The sequence below is a fragment of the Palaemon carinicauda genome, chromosome 4 (assembly GCF_036898095.1).
Source record: "Palaemon carinicauda isolate YSFRI2023 chromosome 4, ASM3689809v2, whole genome shotgun sequence".
Taxonomy (NCBI): domain Eukaryota; kingdom Metazoa; phylum Arthropoda; class Malacostraca; order Decapoda; family Palaemonidae; genus Palaemon; species Palaemon carinicauda.
Window position 1 is genome coordinate 82,706,873 of NC_090728.1, and position 22,500 is coordinate 82,729,372.

A 22,500-nucleotide genomic window follows, 5' to 3' on the forward strand; every position below is an offset into this window, starting at 1 on the left:
TTTATTATTTAACTAAATGCAAATAACTAACAACAACATTTAAGTCTTATACAGCCAGTGAAATAAAAATATGAGTATTAAAAATTACCCACTAACATATACCCGTGATGAGCTTGCAAGTGAACGGAACCACACTGTCATCTAATGAGATCCTGTGATGCAACTAACCAACTGACCTGATACATCCCTAATAACCGTAAAATATAAGAGTAAATACAATATGATACACCATCTCCCAAATTAAAATGATATTGTTTAAGAGCACTTAATTTAGTGAGGGGGGGATCTTAGGATTCTGCCTGGCAATCTTGACAGCATATAGAGCGACTAGGAATATGGTAATGCAAGGGTTAAGTTGCAGAAGGACTGAAATAATCAAAGAATTCGAGACTCACATGGGAGGAACTTGACTCTGCAAGGCGCAGTGAACATTCCAAACCCTTACTGAAAGAACACTGTGTAATTACTAAGACCCGACTATGTTATTTAGGTTCGTGTACGCAACTGCGCAAGCAACCCAAACTTATCACCCACAAGGGAAGGCTGGAAGGCTTGCTGCCCTTCTGAGATTGAACAAGTTTTCGGTTCCTGTTGGACTTATAGCATCCTGCTTTTCCAACTAGGGTTTCAGCTTAGCCAATAATAATAATAATAATAATAATAATAATAATAATAATAATAATACTGAATCCTAAGATTCTAGAAAGCTCAGCAGTTTGCTCAAGAAATCTACCCATCGCCCCCACAAAAAGTGCAGTTTGCCCCATGGAAGGAACCAGCAACTTGATCGGGGGCTGATGAAGGACTAGGAAAGTTGTCATGATGGCGAAAAAATATCTGGTACCAATCAAACTAGAGACAGAAGAGGTACAGAGTACCTATCCCTCTGAGGATCATGGTGGAGAGTAGGGAGGAGAGTAAAGTGGGGCCCTGTAACATGAGGACAAGTTCGTGTCACCGCAGCCAACAACCTACAGTGGCTGAAATGTGAGTCTTTGAGAAAAAGAGGGCACCCAAGCTCCTCCAAAGACTGGCCAATGGCATGAGTGAGTTCAACATCTCCATCTAACCTGGCTACTTGGGTAGTCAAGCCCCAAAAATGGAAAATAGATTTGACAGGTAATTATTTTGTTTTAAGCAGTAAGTGCACCTACTGTATAACGAACTAAAATGTTTATACACTGTGTACCAACCGTGTGTCACACGATCGTACATAGTTCATTTTGTGCTTGTATCTTCGTTCTCCATCCTACTAAAATGAACCTGAAAAAACATGTCTGTTTTTCTCATTGGTAACGGTGTCAATTTTAAACATGAAAATTCTTGTTACCTTGAGCTTTTGTATATAAAGGAGAGTGTTCTATAATACACTCACTCAGTTGCTTTCACCCTGTCTTTGAGTCACAACCTTCTCTCGGCCCGTCACATTGGTGACCCCGGAGTGACTCGCTGCTCCCGCCCCCCCCCCCCACCGTTACTATGACGCCGCCAATGCATACCTTCTGCAGCAGTACTCGCCGTCGCCAGCCGCCCGTATAACAAAGCTTTTTCAGCTCTCTCAATAACCGTTGGGGGACCAAGGGGCTTCGCTCACCCTTGGGAAAATGACCAGTATCACTCGCCTGCAACCTGCCGCAGACGGCTCTCCTCGTGAGGTGAACCTACTTCATGCCCTTAGGGTAAGCCGTTTACTCGAACCTATACGCGCTGCCATACCCTTATGGACAGCCACTTCATGACCTACAAAACCTCCATCAATGCCTCCACTCCTGACGAAGAGGACACCTATTCAACTTTAACTGAAGCTGACGTGAATGCTGTAGGACACACACGCCTATGAATGACGTAGGACACACCTATGAATGCCGTAGGACACACACGCCTATGAATGCCGTAGGACAAACACGCCTATGAATGTTGTAGGACACACACACCTATGAATGCTGTAGGACACACCTATGAATGCCGTAGGACACAAACGCCTACACCGTGACGAGCCGGAGCGGCAACAAAGCCACCCATCATCCACCACTCGCTCGCGCCCCAACCAACGACTTCTACAGCCACTCACTGCGGCTAATCGGCCGCAGTTTTTGTTACTACCACTCTAGATTCAGGGCACCCTATTTAACATGTACAGTTTGTAATTTTTAGGGGGGAAGCCATGTACCAACCGTGTGTCACACGATCGTACATAGTTCATTTTGTGTTTGTATCTTCGCTCTCCCCTCCTACTAAAAAGAACCTGAAAAAACATGTCGGTTTTTCTCATCGGTAACGGTGTCAATTTTAATCATGAAAATTCTTGTTGCCTTGAGCTTTTGTATATAAAGGAGAGTGTTCTATAATAACTCACTCAGTTGCTTTCATCCTGTCTTTGAGTCAGAACCTTCTCTCGGCCCGTCACAACTGCTTTTCATCATTATTATTATTCTTGATAATAATAATAATAACAATAATGATAATAATAACAATAATAATAAAAATAATAATAATAATAATGATAATAATAATAATAATAATAATAATAACAACATTTTCACATTAGTACAGTATTTACAAAAACGCACCAGTGAGATTGTTTCTGCTTATACAAGATCGCAGTATTTTTGCTCTTTTCAAAAAGAGGAAACTTAATGAAGTATGCATTGCATTATTTAAAGAATTTATTTTTTGAATAAAAAGATAGATATATTTTCTCATGAAACTTGTATATATCAGTTATATTACAGAATGTACTGTAAATATATATATATATATATATATATATATATATATATATATATATATATATATATATATATATATATATACTGTATATATATTCTTACGAAGCTGGTCTAGTGTATAGTAGTCAAGCAGTTTATTAAAGTATATTATTTATGTTTTTATATGTCCATTGAAGAGGTGAATTGCAAGCATGTAAAATGAGTTCCTCGCGTGTAGACGTAACTTTTGTATGTAAATTACGTAAGACTTTCATCGTTATTTTCCTTTTATTCTTTAATCAGGTCAGTATATGTAAATTTACGTTATTTTTAAGAATTAACTTTTTGTTTCACGTATTTTTGTTACAAAGTCTTATGTAAGCTGTTTGAGAGTGTTATGTCACCATACGAGATAGCAACAAGGGCTTATGTAAATGTTTATTATATTTTTATGAGGTATTGCGTCATGTTTGAGAGAAAATACGCAATTCTTAGTCTGCCATGTGCTTTGGAAGGATCTCAAAAATACTAGCGATAAATGTTATCTTTGTTTTATTTCCGAGAACGGTGGGTGGGCAGAGCAGCTGAGAGTTGCCTGAAACCCCTTTTAGTCTCTTGACATTTTTAACTAGTTGATAACTCTGGTGGCCCTGTTAGACCAACCCCCCACGCTTCCAGATCTATTGGGAATATTCTGGAAGTAGCTAAGTTTCATGTAAAGGCAACCCCAGGGGTGGTGAGATCATATAGAGAATTCCACCCTTTAGTCATAGCCATCTCCCCCTCTCTCTCTCATATGACTCTCAGTGTATAGTTTTAAGTGTTCTGTGATACATCAAGGTTTTGTAGTGACGGGTTTTTGTAAACATAGTGAGCATTTATGAAAATTCTCTTAAGAGTTTTTGTAACTGGCCCTGTAGTAACGTGAAAGGTATTTCTATTGTTATTTTTTTAGCTATATTCATTGAGTGTAAAGACTAATTAAATAGTGTCAAATTTAATTTCAAGTGAAACAAGTGATTATATAATTATCATAAGTATTATTTCTTTTGTCTTAGTTTAAGATTTTATACAGATTTAATATTTCGAGTCAAGTGATTATATAATTTTCAGAGTGTAATTATTTCTTTTAAAGTTTATTCAGATTTAAAATTTCAAGTCAATTGATCATATAATTTTCAGATCGTAACATTTTTGTCCTAATCTAAGTTTTGTTCAGACTTGATATTTCGAGTGATTTATTTGTTTTATGTAAATTCTTTTCAAAGTGTTGTAATTTATATAGAATATATTTATTTTTGTAAAGAGTGTATTATTTCAATCATCAGAGTTTATTACATACTCACTCGTATCTTGTAAAGAATCAAAGTAAAAGGTGGTTTTAAATAAGTCTTAAGAATAATTACCCAGTTTTGTTTTGATTGCACTCAAGGAGTTACTTAACTGTCTCAGAGCTCAGGTATTAATATTTCCAAGTGTAACAGATTTAATGTAAAATCATACAGGTGAGTTTGGAATTTGAGAGGTTGTTTAGCTTGCCAGCCGTAATATAAAATATTATATGTTTGGTTCCCAGATACGGGACCATGTTATATAATATAATTTTGGTGCCCAGACCCAGGAGCCATTAAATAATATATTTTTGGTTCCAACACCCACCCTTGGGATCGAGCGAGTCTGCTTTATATATTGGTGATAACAAGTCCATGTTTTGATTATAGGTTTTGAACAATTCAGTGTAGATAGGATTTTGTGTATTGTTAGGATATATTTTTGGAGATGTATAAAATTATCTGTTAAAGAGCAAGATGGCACATTTTAACATCCAAGAGTTTTTAAATAACCCAAATGTTCAGGAATTGTCAGAAGCTAATGTAACTAAAGCTCAGTGGCTCTCTATTTTGAGGACATGTGGTAGCCATGCAACGAGTGGAATGATTAAAGCCTAAATCAAGTGTCTATCCTTAGAAGCGTTGATAAACTATGAAAAGTTGTCGTAAGAAAACATTGTAGCAGCTCGTGAACTGTTGGAGGAAGCTGGGGAAGAAATTTTAGCAAAGCAAGGACCAGTTGACCTACAAACTGAAGGCATGAAAGCAGATAGTGATGTTGAGGCTGAGATTCAACAATTGATTGATTGATTGATTGATTTAGTTTTCAGGCATCCTGACATCTAAGGTCATTGACGCCGATATCATTTATTTTATATAAAAAATTAAAAGAATATTCAATTAAAACCATAAAATTTTAATGTCATTATAAAAGTTAGATAGTTTTCAAAAGACTTGCTTCTGAAATAAATCTAAAAATGCCACTTGCATAGTAGGACACATCATGTCCAAGAATCTTGGTAAGGATGAACCTACCACCCTCACCTTGAGCCTCAAACACATATCTATTCCTTAAGTTATTATAATTGGGGCATTCGGTCAACAAATACCTCACTGTTAGAGGTACTAAACAGTCGTCACAATATGGTTGGTGTTGGCCCTTCAGCAGAAACTCGTGTGTCAACGGAGTGTCACCAATACGGAGAAGACAAAGAGAAAATTACAGCGGAAAATAATTTGCTTAAGTTGAAGATGATGGCAGAACAAGAAGAAAGAGAGAGAGGACGGAAAGAAATGGAAGCAATATGAGAAGAAAGACATGCAGAAGATGAATGACATGCGAAGGAAATGGAAGCAAGACGAGAGGAAGAACACAGAGAAGTTGCAAGACATGCGAGGAGAATAGAAGAAAGGGAGAAGGAGGAGGCAAGAGAGATTGCATGACTTGCGAGGGAGCTGGAGCTGTTGAATGCTCGTGCTCAGTCGGCAAAGCAGACAGAGGCGACCCCTGTTAAGCACAATCCCGTGTTTAATGTGTCGGATGTCCAGAGGTTAATTCCAAGGTTCACAGAAGAGGCTCCAGACGAGTTCTCATATCATTTTGAAATAGTCGCATCGCCGATGAAATGGCCATAAGATAAATGGTCTGAGTTATTGCAGAGTGTATTGATTGGGAAGGGCTGCAGTGCTTGTTCATCCTTATTTCAGGACCAGAGAAAGGAGTATCAAGAAGTAAAAAGGAGCATGTTGCAAGTGTATCAGATGACCCCTGAATATTATCATGAAAGGTTCCAAAGTTAGAGGAAGGATGAGAAAATTACTTTTCTGGATTACGCTTATAAGGTACGACGATGTTTTAGGAGATGGACAGAGGCTGCTAACATAAAGTAGAAGGCTGATTTAGAAGAATTGATAATACTAGAGCAGTATCTACTAGGAATTCCTGAACATATTCGAACGTACTTGAGAGAGAGAGAGGTGAAGAAACTTGATGAAACCGCTTCGCTGAGTGAAGATTATATTATCAGTCATAAACCCTCCTCGGCCATGAAATTTCAACCGTCGGCCCGACCAAGTGTCAAGTATTTGCCGAATCATGCAAATCAGTTCAGTAATAACTACATAAAAGAGTTCAATAGTTACAGCTCAAGTAGCACTGGTACTGTTCCTAGGCAGAATGTGATAGTACCACAGCAGCAATTGTCGAATCCTCCTCCTTTAAGTATCATGAAAGATGTGCAGAAGGTTGATATTGTCTGTTTTAAGTGTGGCAAGATAGGCCATATCAGTAAGGAATGTTGGTCAAGCCAACTGAAAGCAGTCGCTCAAGGGATTAAGGATAATTCGAATTCACAGAATGCGAAGAAGAAGAAACAATCGAGAGAGGTTGAAGAGGAAACTAAACCAGACAACATTTACACAACAAACAGGACAAACACAAACAGTGTGGATAGCTTTAAACCATGTATTTATGGAGGTATGTTAGAAGCAATAGACGGGAGTGAGCAAACCCAGGTCAGGATATTGCGCGACACATGCTGTTACCATAGTGTGGTGGTACGAGGAGTACACCCGTTGGTGGAACAGTCTCTCACAGGAGACTCGGTTATTTTGAAGGGAATAGGAGGTGAAGAAGTTACCCCTATTTGCCATTTGAAACTGTCATGCGAGTTGGTGACAGGTAATTTTGACTTTGCGGTTAAGGATTCGTTGGCTGTCGAAGGAGTAGACATTCTGCTGGGTAATGAGGTTGGTGGAGCGCCATTTGTGCCTTGTCCCATTGTAACGGAGAAACCATTGAAGTATAGTCCTACGACTGAACTCGAGAAGGTATACCCATATCTGTTTCCAAGTTGTGTGACAACAAGGAGTATGACGAAGAAAGTGATTGCTAAAGAAGAAAAAGAAATCGAAGGAGCGATGAACTTGGAGGATTTGTTTTCCGAAGTGAAGGATTCCCTTGATGGTACACAAGGGGAGAACTCCCGAGCAAGCCCGAGCGAAGAGGAACGACCAACGAGTGGACAAGATGACAAAGAAGAAATGGATCTGGAAGAAATAGAAAACTCAGCATTAGAAGTAGGACAAATGAGTAGGAAATGGCTGATTGGATTACAACGGATGGATGCAATGTTAACAGAGTTATTGTATCGTGTGGTGGATGAGACGAAGGCACAGCAGTCTCCGACCTGTTATTATCTTAAGGATGGGTTGCTTATGAGGAAGCATAGACCCGGCGATATCCCTGGGAATGCCGAATGGGGAATATATCGCCAGATATTAATTCCTGCACAGTGGAGAAGACAGATGATCGCCATAGTGCACGAGATGGGACATATGGGGATTAGAATGACAATGGAGAAGATTATGAAACACTTTTTCTGTCCTTGCATGCATAAGGACATGAGAAAGCTCCCTTAAACCCGATAGAAGTGCGAGGAGAACCCTTCAGCAAGGTAATGATCGACATTGTGGGACCTTTACCAAGGACAAAAAAAGGTGCCGAATATATGTACACTTTGATGTGTCCAGTGACGAGATACCCCAAAGCCATACCTGTCAGGAATATCAGTTCCAAAATAATCACGAGATGTTATTAAACTTTTTTACTAAGTTTGGTATTCCAGAAATTGTTCAGTGACCGAGGAACGCATTTTTTCAGGATGTAATGAAACTGTTGGATGTGAAACAACAACTATGAACTGCTTATCATCTGGAGACCCAAGGTGCATTACAGAGGTTTCATCAAACTTTGAAAAGTATGTTAACAAAGTTCTGCAACGAAACAGGGAATGAATGGGACATCGGACTACTGTTGTTGTTTGAGGTACGTAATGCACATCAAGAAAGCATGGAATGTAACCCAAATGAAATGGTATTTGGACGAGAAGTACGAGGACCGATTAAAATGTTAGCAGAAAAATGGAAGGACCGAGAGGAAACGGAAGGAGAAGATGTCAAGGATTTGAGGAAAACGATCGGCCAGATAAGGAAATTTTCCCTATAAGGCATGAAGACGAGTCAAGGATAATGAAGAAAAGGTTTGGTATGAAGAGTACGAACAGACAGGTGGCGGTAGGACGTCAGGTATTGATCTGTTCATCGAAAAGGAGATTCCCTTTCACCAACGAGTTCCCAGAACTATTCTGGATTTTGGAGGAGAGCAGTGACTGGACCTACCTTATCAAGATACAAGGAAACAGGAAAAATCTGAGGAAGGCCATATTACATATTAACTTTGAAACCCAAACTTCAAGGACCGGGTCTCAACAAAAAATTCCTTATCCAAGTGGATGCATCGGATAACAGGATTGGAGCTGTCTTATTGCAAGAAGGTAAGGAAGGAATTCTTCACCCTGTTTGTTTTATGTCGTCGAAGCTGTAGAAGCAGCAATGAGTCGACTCGACAGTTGAAACGGAACTGATGGTGCTAAGTGCAGCAATAAACAATTTTCAATCTATGTGAATCGATCACAAAATGAAGAGATTTCAGTGTATTTGGATCATAATACTTTACCTTTTGTTAATAAGATGAAAAATAATAATCAAAGGTTAACTAGGGGGTCATTATGTTTGCAACCTTATTGTATTAATGTAAAGCATATATCAGCTAAAGATAATGTGGTTGCAGATTATTTATCTAGGGCTGAATTGATGGATTCAGGCCCAGAATAAATAATCTTTTTTTTTTGGGTGAGCTATCTTATGAAGTTGGTCTAGTGTAGAGTAAATAACAGCAGTTTATTAAAGTATTTTATACAAGTTTTCATATGTGCATTGAAGAGGTGAAGAACTAGCCCGTAACATGAGTTCTTCTCATGTAGACGTAACTTTTGTATGTAAATTAGGTAAGACTTTCGTCGTTAATTTCCTCTTATTCTTAATTCAAGTCAGTATATGTAGATTTACGTTATTTTTAAGAATTAATTATTTATTTCACGTATTTTTGTTACAAAGTTTTATGTAAGCTGTTTGAGAGTGATATGTGACCATACGAAATAGCAGCAAGGGCTTATATAAATTTTTTTTTTTATATTTTTATGAGGTAATGAGAGAAAATACCCAATTCTTAGTCTGCCATGTGCTTTGAAAGGATCTCGAAAATACGTGTTAAATGTTATCTTTTCTTTTTTTATTTCCGAGAACAGTGGGTGGGCGGAGCAGCTGAGAGTGAGAGTTGCCTTTTCGTCTCTTGACATTTTTATCTAGTTGATAACTCTGGTGGCACTGTTAGGCCAACCCACACGCTTCCAGATCTATTGGGAATATTCTGGAAGTAGCTACGTTTCATATAAGGGCAACCCCAGAGGTGCATAGATCAGACAGAGAATTCCACCCTTAAGTCATAGCCATCTCCCCCTCTCTCTCTCATATGTCTCTCAGTATATTGTTTTAAAATGTTCAGTGAAACATCAAAGTTTTGTTGTGATGGGTTTTTGTAAACATAGTGAGCATTTATGAAAATTCTCTTAGAGTTTTTGTAACTGGCCCTGTAGTAACGCGAAAGGTATTTGTATTGTTATCTGGTTAACTATACTCATTGAGTGTTAAGACTAATTAAATTGTGAGTAAAATTCAATTTCAAGTGAAAGACGTGATTGTATAATTTTCATAAGTATTATTTCTTTTGTCTTAGTTTAAGGTTTTATACAGATTTAATATTTCGAGTGAAGTGATTATATAATTTTCAGAGTGTAATTATTTCTTTTAATGTTTATTCAGATTTAATATTTCAAGTCAATTGATTATATAATTTTCAGATCGCAACATTTTTGTCTTAATCTAAGTTTTGTTCATACATAATATTTCGAGTGATTTATTTGTTTTATGTAAATTCTTTTCAAAGTGTTGTAATTTATATAGAATATATTTATTTTTGTAAAGAGTGTATTATTTCAATCAGTGTTATTTACATAGTTACTCGTATCCAGTTAAGAATGGAAATAAAAGGTGGTTTTGAATAAGTCTTAAGAATAATTATCCAATTTTGTTTTGAGTGTACTTATGAGACCTTTGGATATTCAGTGTTTTTATATATTGCTGTCTGGGAGTTATTTAATTGTCTCAGAGCTCGGGTATTAATATTTCCAAGTGTAACAGATTTAATGTAAAAGAAAACAGGTGAGTTTGGAACTCGAGTGGTTGTTTAGCTTGCCAGTTGTAATACATAATATCATATGTTTGGTTCCAAGATACAGGATCATCTTATATATATATATATATATATATATATATATATATATATATACATATATATATATATATGTATATATATATATATATATATATATTTATATATTTATATATATATATATATATATATTTAATATATATATATATATATATATATATATATGTATGTATATATATACAGTATATATGTATATATATATGTATATATATATATATATATATATGTATATATATACATATATATGGGTTATGAAATGTAAATGTCTTGTAAGCATTGAAACTGATTCTCACATATATATATATATATATATATATATATATATATATATATATATATATATATATATATATATATATATATAATGGAATATGAAAATTAAATATTTGTCCTGTAAGCATTGAAACTGAATCTTACAAATATAGTTTATTTTTTAAAAGTTTGCTTTAGTAAGCAACAAGGTTCTTAAGAGTTTCATAGTCGATTCTTGAACGTAGCTTGCATCTTTTTCAATTGAAATCACCCTTACTGCATTTATATGTTCTCAGCCTCAAGAGATATTTGTAGGCAATTCTTTGCATAAACACGATTCTTACTATAAAAACCTACTACATTCATAAGGAACAGAAATGTTATTTCTTGAACTACTTGTTAATAATAATGACGATGATAATAGTAATGGTAATTGTATTCCAGAACATTATTATATGAAAACAAACAGTACATCATTCCACTAAATACTACCAATTGCAAAACTTACTTCGAGTAATACCTTCATTGTTGAACTTGTCGAAATGCGAAACACATCCTTGGCGGAGAAAGAAGATTTTAAAATCCTGTTAATTTTACCACGGGGTAATTATCTTCCGTGCATTCTGAGCCATTATTTATGGATTTGTCTATATATTGATTTCCTTTTGATAGCTCTAGAAGAGAAATTGAAATTATTTCCATCAAAAATACCGAAAAGTTTGTGTTAGTACTCTGCAGTTGTTTAATACATAACTATCATGTGTAGCTTACTATTTTTACCCTCTATTAATTGCCAATTATATCAGATGCTTCAAAAGGTGAGGTTATGGTATTATCATTATGATTATTATTATTATTATTATTATTATTATTATTATTATTATTACAAAGTAAACTATAACCCTAGTTGGAAAAGCAAGATGCTACAGTATAAGCCCAAAGGCTCTAACATTGAAAAATAGCCCAGTTAAGAAAGGAAACAAGGAAATAAATAAACTACAAGAAAAGTAATAAACAATCAACTTAAAATATTTTAAGAACAGTAACAACAATAAATTAGATCCTTTACATATAAACTGTAAAAAACTTTAAAAAACAAGAGAAAGAGAAACAAGATAGAACAGCATGCCTAAGTGTACCCTCAAATAAGAAAACGCTAATCCAAGACAGTGGGAGGCCATGATACACAGGCTCTGGCACTACCAAAGACTAGAGAACAATGGCTTGATTTAGGAGTGTCCTTCTCCTAGAAGAGCTGCTTACCATAGCTAGAGTCTTTTCTACCCTTACCAAGAGAAAAGTAACCACAGACTGATTACAGAGCAGTAGTTACCCCTAGAGTGAAGAATAATTGTTTGGTAATATCAGTGTTGTTATGTATATGAGGACAGAGAAAAACGTGGAAAGAATAGGCTAGACTATTCAGTGTATGTGTGGGCAAAGACAACAAGGGCTGTAACCAGAGAGAGGTATCCAATGCAGTACTGTCTGGCCACTTAATATACTCAATCACTCTCAAGTTGTAGCATCTCAATGGGTTATTGGAGCCTTGGCCAACCTACTACTTATCTGTTATATATATATATATATATATATATATATATATATATATATATATATATATATATATATATATATATTCTAGTGCAATAACACAATGAAGATTCTATATAAAGAATCTTCTGCAATAATCTATTTTTTGGTGCTGAGAATATATTGTAGTTGCAATGATGGTGATTTGTATACAGAAGGATGTAGACTACTACCACGAATCGACTATGAAACTTAAGAACAATGCTTTTAACTAAAACAAACTTTTGAACAATAAACTGTTACAGTAACAGTTTGTTTTAAAACTTACCGGACAAATATTTACTCTGTATAGCAAATCATAATAAATATATATATGTATATATATATATATATATATATATATATATATATATATATATATATATATATATATATATATATATATATAACCTAATTAGCCATAAATAGTCCACCGCAGGTCAAATTCCTCAAACATGTCCTTCCACTCCCATCTGTTTATGGTCTTTCTATTCCAGTTCAAACTCACAAATTTTCTTCACTTGTCTATCCATTGTCTTCTCTTCCTTTCCCTGCTTATTTTGCAGTCTCAAGGAACCCATTTTGCTATTCTTAATGTCCATCTATTATCTATTATTTTCATTATATGTCCTACCCATGTCCATTTCCTTTTCTTATGAGTAGTTAGAATTTCCTCTGCTTTAGCTTGCTCTTGTAGCCATGTTGCTCTTTTCAGTCTCTTAGTGTTATTCCCATAATCATTCTTTCATTAGCTCTTGAGTTGTACTTAGCTCATGTTCTAAGGCTTTAGTAAGGTTCCAAGCTTTTGATAAATCAATATTGATAGAACCATCTAATTAAATACCTCTCTTTTTCGAGAAAATGGCATTTTACTTTTCATAATCCCATTTTGTTTACCAAAAGCCCTTCATCCCATGCTTATACTTCTTTTAATGTCGGTCTCATGTCCTGGGGAAACAATTAATGTATGTCCAAGTACGTATATTCATTAACAATCTCTAGAGGTTCGTCCATAACCCTTATTTATTGTCTCTATATTTTCATTGAACAATATCTTAATTTTACTCACTCATTTTAAGCCCTACATTTCTGCTTTCTCTAATCAAATCTTCTATCATCTTTTGCAATTCCTCCCATGACTCACTAAAAAGAACTATGCCATTTGCAAATCTTTAATTTTTAAGGTATTCCCCATTAATAATAATTCTTACATTTTCCCAATCTAAATTTTCAAGAAAAAATAATTCTAGGCCCGCTGTGAATAATTTAGAAGAGATGAGGTCTCCCTGTCTAACTCCTTTTCTCAATCAGAATTTTCTCACTTCTGTATGTACTTTAGGATTGCTGTACTTCCTGTATAGATATCTTCAAGTGTTCTAAGTTAAGATTCACCTATTCTTTGTCTTTAAAAGGCTTTTCGTTACTGCTGAAATTTTGACAGAATCAAAAGCTTTCTCATAATCAATTAATGCCATCCATAGTAGTTTGTCATATTCTCTTGATTTTTTCATTATCTGGTTAATTACCTGGAGATGGTCAGTTGTTGAATACCCACTTCCAAAGCCTGCCTGCTCTGTTGGTTGATTAAAGCCCAGCTCTCTGTCTATTTGGCCTAATATTATCTGTGTAAATATTTTATATATTATGGAGAGTAATCCCCTTTAATAGTAACTCCTACAGTTTCCCAATATAATTCTTAAAACCTTCTTGCCAGGCTGTGAATAATTTAAGAGATATGGGGTGTTGGAGCCCTTGGGCTTATAGCATCTTGCTTTTCCAACTAGAGTTGTAGCTTAGCTAATAATAATAATAATAATAATAATAATAATAATAATAATAATAATAATAATAATAATAATAATAATAACCTCTTTCTCAGTTGGGATTTTCTCATTATACTTATGTAGTTTTATGATTCCTGTATGTCCTGTATAGATATCTTAAAGCGTTTTAACATATGATTCATCTATTTCTTGTGTTTGAAGGGCTTTCAATATTGCTGAAGTTTTTGTCATATGCACACACACACACACACACATATATATATATACATATATATATATATATATATACATATATATATTATATATTATATATATATTCATATATAAATATATATATATATATATATATATATATATATGAATATATAAATACATATATATATATATATATATATTCATATATACAGTATATATATATATATATATATATATATATATATATATATATATATATAGTATATATATACATATATATATATATATGTATATATACATATAATATATATAATATATATATATTCATATAAATATATATATATATATATATATATATATATATACATATATATATATATATATATATTGAAATAAATTTCTATCTCATACTGGGATCGAACCCTACCCCTTCAAATGTAAGGCTAGGTTGCTTCCAACCGTGCCACCTGAGCCTCAAAAGAAGTCGGAACCTATCTGCTAACTACTATTCAGAATTTATCTAGTGAGACATCAGTCTCTTACCAGCGAGATTTTCCCGACTTTCTAGCCCACCAGGTGACACATTTAATAGAATTTAATTTGAATTATCCCTAATGAGTCAATATGGAGGAAAATCAACACAATATCATGCTCAAATAGAAACAAATTTCTATCTCATACTGGGATCAAACTCTAGCCCCTTCAAATTAAATGCTATCAATTGTTTCACCTGGTGGGCCAGGAAGTCGGGGAAAACTCGCTGGTAAGAGACTGATGTCTCATCAGATAAATCCTGAATTGCAGTTAGGTTCCGAGTTGTTTTGAGCCTCTGGTGACATGGTTGGAAGCGACCTGGACTTTCATCTGGAGAGGCTAGGGTTCGATCCCACTATGAGATAATTTTTTTTTCTATTTGATCACGATAGTGTGTTGTCTTTCATTCATATTGACTCATTAGGGATAATTCAAATTAAATGCCATCAACTGTGTCACCTGGTGGGCCCGGATGTTGAGAAAAACTCGCTGGTAAGAGACTGATATCTCGCCAGGTAAATCCTGAATTACAGTTAGAAGTTATGTTCTGACTTCTTTTGAAACTCTAGTAGTATGGTTGGAAGTGACCTGGCCTTTCGTTTGAAGAGGCTAGGATTCGATCCCAGTTTGATGGAAATTCAATTCTATTTGAGCATGATATGGTGTTGATTTTCATCCACATATATATATATATATATATATATATATATATATATATATATATATATATATATATATATAACGGATTTTGAGCGTAGTGAAAAATCTAATTTTGGGTGAAAGAGCTATGTCGTCCTGATGGAAGTTCCTTCGTTGGTAGCTTCCTAAGTTATATGTGACTACAGTGATATATCCCAGAGAATTTACCGAAGGTACCCAGAATTCTAACTCCTGGAGTGAGTATCCCTTAAATCTCTCCAAGGGATATCACGTAAGGACGTATCTTGACACGTCTCATAGCTATTTACACCCCAAATAGCCTTTCATTACGAGAGGGAATGTGGCAAGAAAAATAGGAGAGTCTTAGAGAGGTAAACACTCGACTCTCCTAATGTACTGTAAAATAGTTCAGGCTTCCACCGCTACGCGGCGCCACCAAACATTCTTCCGTAGCTTTTAAAGTATTTATTACAGATACAGTACCATAGGGAGGGATAAACACCCTTTAACCAAAGGAGGGTGGGTCCATCAGGACGACATGGCTCTTTCACTCAAAAATAGATTTTTCACTACGCTCAAAATCCGTTTTTTGGGCTTAGGCCATGTCGTGCTGAGGGAAGTTTACCAGAGCATTAATGTATCTGTGGATTTAATTGTGCCGTTATCTCGAGTTGACTATTTCCTAATTGGATATAAAGACCAAAGACACTTGATGTTACCGCAATACATCAATCAACTGAGCATGTCATGTGCCAGTTTTTCCTGCCCCCTACAGGGAAAGTCTGTATAGACTCTAGGAAAAAACCCAAGGATTGTGAGTTCAAGGAACAATTTAGCAAACAGAAGTATATTGTGTCATATATACGTAAAGAGTAGTTTGTATCAGGTACTGAATAGTGTACTGTACCTCCCAGGTCTGCCAATCAGACAAGTTTATGTTCACGTAGGAATCATAATACAGTAACAAACATAGTACAACCAAACTTATCTGTTTGCATAACAAGGGATCTTGTCCCTCAAGATCTCAAGAGGATCAAGGATGCTCTGAATATAATCAAATAATCTTACGGCGAGATAGACGCAAAGATTCCTTCCATAGTTCATTAACAAGAAACACAGAAGTTATGATTAAATCATATATTTTATGCTATACATAGACATAAAAAGCATAATGGTAATAACAAAATAAATAGGTTTCGTCTACCAGAGAAACATTGCCACTCTATGAAATAGGAAATCTCAATAATTGTTATTACTAAAAACATCACACATAAATATGCTGGCACACATGTTAAATATTATGCTTAAGTTCACTTAACTGAGTAAGACAGTATATAATGTCCATATCGACACTCAATATCATGATATACCGAAGTCTATCATGTACACCCTTCACTAACAGTCCCAATTAGTGCACTGTCCTTCGCAGTAATCAAACTACAGGCTTTAATACACAGCCTGCAGCCACCACAAGAAGTTTTATTTCTTGCAGTTGCTTCGCATAGTGCTTGAAAAATACTCTGGAGGACTTCCAACCAGTATAAGCACGCAGATTATCAAACGACATAGTTAGGAAAAAATTGAGAGACGAGGCAACCTTTCTCAGATCATGACCTGCGGGTGTACTATCAGGATCCGCTCTGCGAATAAAGTAAGTGATTTTCACCCTTATCTGTTTCAAAGATAATGTCGAACCAGAAGTCTCTCCCCTAAAAGGTTGGCCATCCCTAAAGTCTGAAGTTCTACGAAGATAGACCTTTAAGCATTCCACTGAACAGAGAGATGCTTCTTCCTTCAGAAGGCAGATTCTCCAGGGGCCCCATCTCTTAGTGGGTAGCTCATTCTTGGCGAGAAACGTCGGATCCGGAAAGAGATTTAGTTCACCATTTGGTGTAAACTGTATGTGGCCGTCATCCCTCGAGAGGGCCACTATTTCACTAACTCTGGCTCCTGAGGCTAGTGCAAATAAAAATATCACTTTCTGAGTCAAGTCTTTTTAGCGAGCAATCTTCATTGTTCAAGGACGAAGCCAGATGAAGCACCTTATCCAAGGACCATGAAATAGCCCTAGGAGGGGCTGCAGGTCGAAGTTTAGCACAGGCTTTCGGAATCTTATTGAAGATTTCATTAGAAAAGTCCACTTGGAAGGCATAAAGAATCGTTCTAGCCAAGGCAGATTTGCATGTCGTAATCGTATTAGCCGCTAGTCCTTGTCCGTGAAGATGGATGAAGAAGGACAAGCAGAAATCCGTAGAAATCTCTTGAAGTTTCTTCGCCTTAACAAAGGCCACCCATTTCTTCCAGGAGGATTCGTATTGTCTTCTCGTTGACTTTGACTTGTACTCCTCTAAGAAGTTAATACTGTCTGCCGAAATCTCGAACCTTTTCTTGACCGCTAGGGTGAGAAAATCATGAGATGAAGGTTCTGGGTTTTCTTTGATGAAGCGTAGACAGTCGATTTCTGTACTAGCTGAGTCAGAACTGGTTCCAGCAACGGGATCAGCTTCAGGCGTAGTTCTGTTATCAACGGAAACCATACACTGCCTGGCCACTTGTGGGCCTCTATCACTGCCCATCCCCGAAAGGATCTCAGTTTGTCGAGTGCTTCCAACAGAAGGTTGGTTGGTGGGAACAGGTAAATCCTGGACCACCTGTTCCAATCCGGGGACATTGCGTCCGTAGCTTCCGCTAGAGGATCCTCGTACGGGGCTACGTACCGGGCCAACTTCTTGTTGTCGCTCGTTGCGAAGAGATCTACTTGTAATCCTGGGACTTTGTTCAATATGAACGAGAATGATCCTGCGTCTAGGGACCATTCGGACTCTATCGGGCTGAACCTGGATAGAGCGTCCGCTGTCACATTGCGGAATCCTTGAAGGTGGATTGCTGATAAGTGCCATTTCATCTTCTTGGACAGATGAAAGATTGCTAGTATCACATGATTTAGCTGAGGCGATCTTGAACCTTGTCGATTTATGCATCACATGACCACTTTGCTGTATAGAACCAGACGAATGTGGATAGAGTGGCGAAGTTTCAGTTTCTTCTGGGAAAGAAACACTGCCATGGCTTCCAGGTAATTGATGTGGAAGGACTTGAAGAGGGGGAACCAAGTTCCCTGTACCTTTCGATGATGAGAATGACACCCCCATCCTTCCTTTCAGGCATCCGTGTGGACGGTGACTGCAGGAGGGGGTGGTTGCAAGGGTACTTTTCCTCTTAAGCTCTTCACTTCCGACCATGGCTTGAGAATTGAACGTAGACGACTTGGTAGTGGTCTTAGTAGATCTCTTCGATCGTTGTAAGCGAATTTTCTCCAGATCCCTGATGCATCTTTTAGTCGTGCTCTCAAAAGTGGGTTCGTCAAAGAGGCAAACCGGAGAGACCCCAACACTCCCTCCTGTTGTCTTCTTGATATTCTTCGGGATTGAAGAAGATTTTTGACGGCTCCTGCTATCTCCTTTCTCTTTGCCATCGGCAACGAGAGGCAATGTGACTGTAAGTCCCAGTGAACTCCCAGCCACTGGAACTTTTGAGCTGGAGACAGCCGAGACTTTTTCAAGTTTATCTTGAACCCTAGATACTCTAGGAACTGGATCACCTTTATGGAGGCTTGCACGCATTCTTCCTTGGATGCTGCCCACACCAGCCAGTCGTCCAGGTAAGCCATTACCTGAACACCCTTGAGGCGTAGTTGTTGAGTAACTGCGTTCGCAAGCTTTGTAAATATTCTCAGTGCGATGTTCAAACCGAAGGGCATGGCTCTGAAGACATATCTTCTTTTCTGGAGCTTGAACCCTAAGTAGGGGGAAACCTGACGGTTGATTGGTACATACCAGTACGCATCCGTCATGTCTATGGAGACTGTGTATGCCCTTTTGGGCAGAAGGGTCCTTATGTGCTGAAGCGTCAGCATTCTGAACTTGTAGTTCACAATGAACTTGTTGAGTGGAGATAAGTCCAGAAGGACTCTGAGCTTTTCCGAATCCTTTTTCGGAACACAGAATAGCCTTCCTTGAAACTTGATGGACTTTGCTTTCCGTATTACTTTCTTGTCCAGTAATTCCTGAACATATTCTTCCAAAACTGGGGTTGAAGGTTGGAGGAAATGAGGAAAGCTTGGTGGAGTCGGGTTCCAACTCCACCCTAGTCCCATCTTGATCAGGCTGTGGGTCCAAGGATCGAAGGTCCACCGATCCTGAAAATGGAAAAGTCTCCCTCCTACCGGCAGCATCTCACTTTGAGTGCTGGTTGGAGGATTTACCTCCTTGGCCACGTCCACCCTTGTAGCCTCTTCTTCTGAAGGGGCGTCTAGAGGAACCTCAAAAGGATCCTCGAGACTTTGGCTTAAAAGAAGCCGATTGCCTTTCAAAGGCTGGGGTGAAAACTGGCGAACAGTCGCCAGTGTTTGGGGCACCAGTTGAAAGGTGGTGGTAGGTTGTGCCACTGTCCACAGGAAGCTGTTGGTGTTGCTGTCTTGGTTGAGAGGGCAACCGAGGTCGTTTAGACTTGTTCTTCGGCTGGGGACCTCCTTCAGCCGAAGATTTCCTATTTGAGGATAATCCCCACTTGGAGATTAGATTTCTGTTCTCCGAGGCAGCCTTATCTACGACCTCTTTGACCACATCACTAGGAAAGAGGTCTTTTCCCCAGATATTAGAACCTATGAGCTTCCTGGGTTCGTGTTTTATGGAGGCGGAAGCAAACACGAACTCTCTACAAGCCGTCCTGGCTCTGACAAAGTTGTACAGGTCCTTAGTTACTGTAGCCAAGTGAGCCTTGGCAAAGACCATATACATGTCAGGGGTATCGGGAATGCTAGCCATTGTTTCTAGCCCTGTTTGGAGAGACATAGACGCAGCCAGGCGTTCTTTAGTCTCGTGTTCTCTTTTTAAGAGAAACAGGTTTGGGAGGTCCTCGCTGAACTGTCGTCCAGTGATATCGGCCTCCAGCTTCCCGACTGAGAAGGTAACATGAACGTCCTTCCAGTCTTTATCATCTGAAGGGAAAGCAAGGGAGAAAGGCTTGCATTCTTCTAGTGTGGGACAGGGTTTTCCTGCCCTCGCCGCCTTCAGGGCTGCTTTAAGCCCTTTATCCATAAAGGGAAAAGCACGTTGAGGGTCAGCAATAAATGATGGGTATTTCTTGCTCAAAGCCGGCACCTTTGAGCTAGTGAATGCCCTCTCTTTTAGGTTTGACGTAAGCATAGCTTGCGCCTTAGCGAGCTCAAAGACAATCACTTCTTTGGGCTCCGTCTCTTCTTTGGCTACCGGTTCATTTTTGAGCCGGACATAACAGTCCGGGTAGACCCCTCTGCTGGGCCAAAACTCAATCTCCTCCACTGGAATGGAACCCAGTTTCTCCGAGAGGAAGATCCTGCCTGCTGACATAGGCATATGTTCCGCATACCTCCACGGGTTAACGTGGGAGAATGCAGGAAGGTCCTTAACGTTTAGCTTCTTCGGGGCTAGGCGTGAAGAAACTAACTGCTCAATTTCTGTCTGGAAAGTGGTCTCTTTCACGGTAGACTTCTTCTGTAAGTCATAAACCATTGACATTAAGGACTGGAGAGTACTAGTAATCGTCTCCAGATGAGGCGGTTGTGAAGATGTTGAGGGTGCTGGCTCAGCCACCACAGCCGAAGAAACCGAAGCCACTTCGACGTTCTCCACATCACTAGCAGGAGGGACTACTGCCTCCTGGTCTAACTCTTCTACAAGGAGATTCTTCTCGGTCTCCTCAGAGACGACAGACATATTGTCGTCTAAATGGATACTTTCCAAAGTATCCGTAACATCAGGTTCTTTAGGCTTCTGAACCTGAATCTGCACCAAAGGGATTGCAGGTTTCGTCTGGGGGATGATAGCCTCATCACGCGCTCCAGAGAAGAGACAGTCCCTCATCCTGGCATTAGGAAGGTATGGGCCCGAGGTGTTCTTTTGAAAACCTCTTACCCATTTAAGCAGTGCAGCCCTAGCTGCATCCCTAGACTCGGTAGACTTTTGTTCATCAAAAGCCTCCTTAACCAACTCCTCACACACGGTACATACCTTCGGGTCCCAGTACTTGAGAGCCCCTTTGGTGATGGAACAGCTTGTGTGAGACCTACACACGCCATGTCCGTAGAAGTCCTTGCTGCGGACCTTACAAAAGTTGTTCCCGCACTCAGGATGCTCCTCCTGTAAATAAAAGAAAAGCAAATGAGTTTTCTGTGAAATCTTCTGATTTCAACATAACAACAGTTATAATATTTAGCTTGGATAGGGTAAGCTATGGAAGGAAAGACACCCACATGTGTTTCCCGATCAGCCATTCGCTATGACCCCCCCCCCCCATATTGAACTAAAAAATTCATAAAGAATTAAATAATTGTAGAGGCAATATCTAAGATATTTAGTGTCTTCTTGACACATCCTCTTAAAATGTTCAATATAGTGGATAATATTAAATGGATATAACCATTGTTATAGAAGAGAATCATCTCTCTATATGATGGTCTCACAAATGGCTGTACAAGAACCACTTGTAGGCTGGAAAAAATAATAATTTTTCCTGGGCACAGCAGTTGTCGGCGGCAGTATGCCGTCAATGCTGCCGGCCCCGCCGACACTGCCGGGCCTGCCGGCAATGCCGGGCCTGCCGGCAATGCCGGCCCTGCCGACACTGCCGGCCTCTCCGACACTGCCGGTCCCGCCGGCAACGTCGGCATGATGGGCTAGCTAGCTTATGCCGACAGGCCAGTGTCTAGTCGAACCTGCCGGCAATAAAATAATAATATAAGTGGCCGACAAAGTCAGCCTTGCCGGCATTGTCAGCATATTAGGCTAGTCCGGCATATGCCGGCAAGCTGGTATCTACCAGACCTGCATATAATGTTTAATATTTGGATGGAAGGCATAGGATAGTTTCCGGCAGACATACCTAGGACCTAACCAGCGGCATCGGTCTACGATGTCCAAGGAAAGGGTTAACAGCGAACTGTTAGCCTAGCTATCCAAAACTGGTGGCAGAATTAACTGCTGACGTAGCCCATGATTGATAGTAGGAGAAAAAGATAAGGATAGACGACGGCAAAGATCAACTAAGACGTCTACATCCTGAAAGAGTGTGCCAGTGGAAGAGGGAAATAAATTCGGGCTTCCACTCAACCATATCCCATCTTAAGGCATATGGAAGGCAGTCCAAGGGAGGACTCTAAGGTACACTCAAAGATATGAGGTTATCTGCCAGCAGCGTACTAGCTACGGACAGAGAAACTCAAGCCAGGTCCACAG

At 38.3% G+C, this 22,500-nt stretch overlaps 1 protein-coding gene across 5 annotated transcripts in view; it reads right to left on the minus strand.

Annotated features, from left to right (window-relative positions):
* LOC137640035 (dnaJ homolog subfamily C member 28) overlaps window positions 1–22,500 on the minus strand; it is a 379,044-nt gene that overhangs the window by 15,393 nt on the left and 341,151 nt on the right. The window contains exon 8 of one of the 5 annotated variants that reach the window (XR_011044297.1): window positions 10,990–11,155. The exons of the other annotated variants lie outside the window; for them this stretch is intronic. The gene's annotated coding sequence lies outside the window, so the exon portion shown is untranslated. The remainder of the gene's footprint in view (window positions 1–10,989; window positions 11,156–22,500) is intronic. 5 annotated transcript variants of the gene reach the window in all.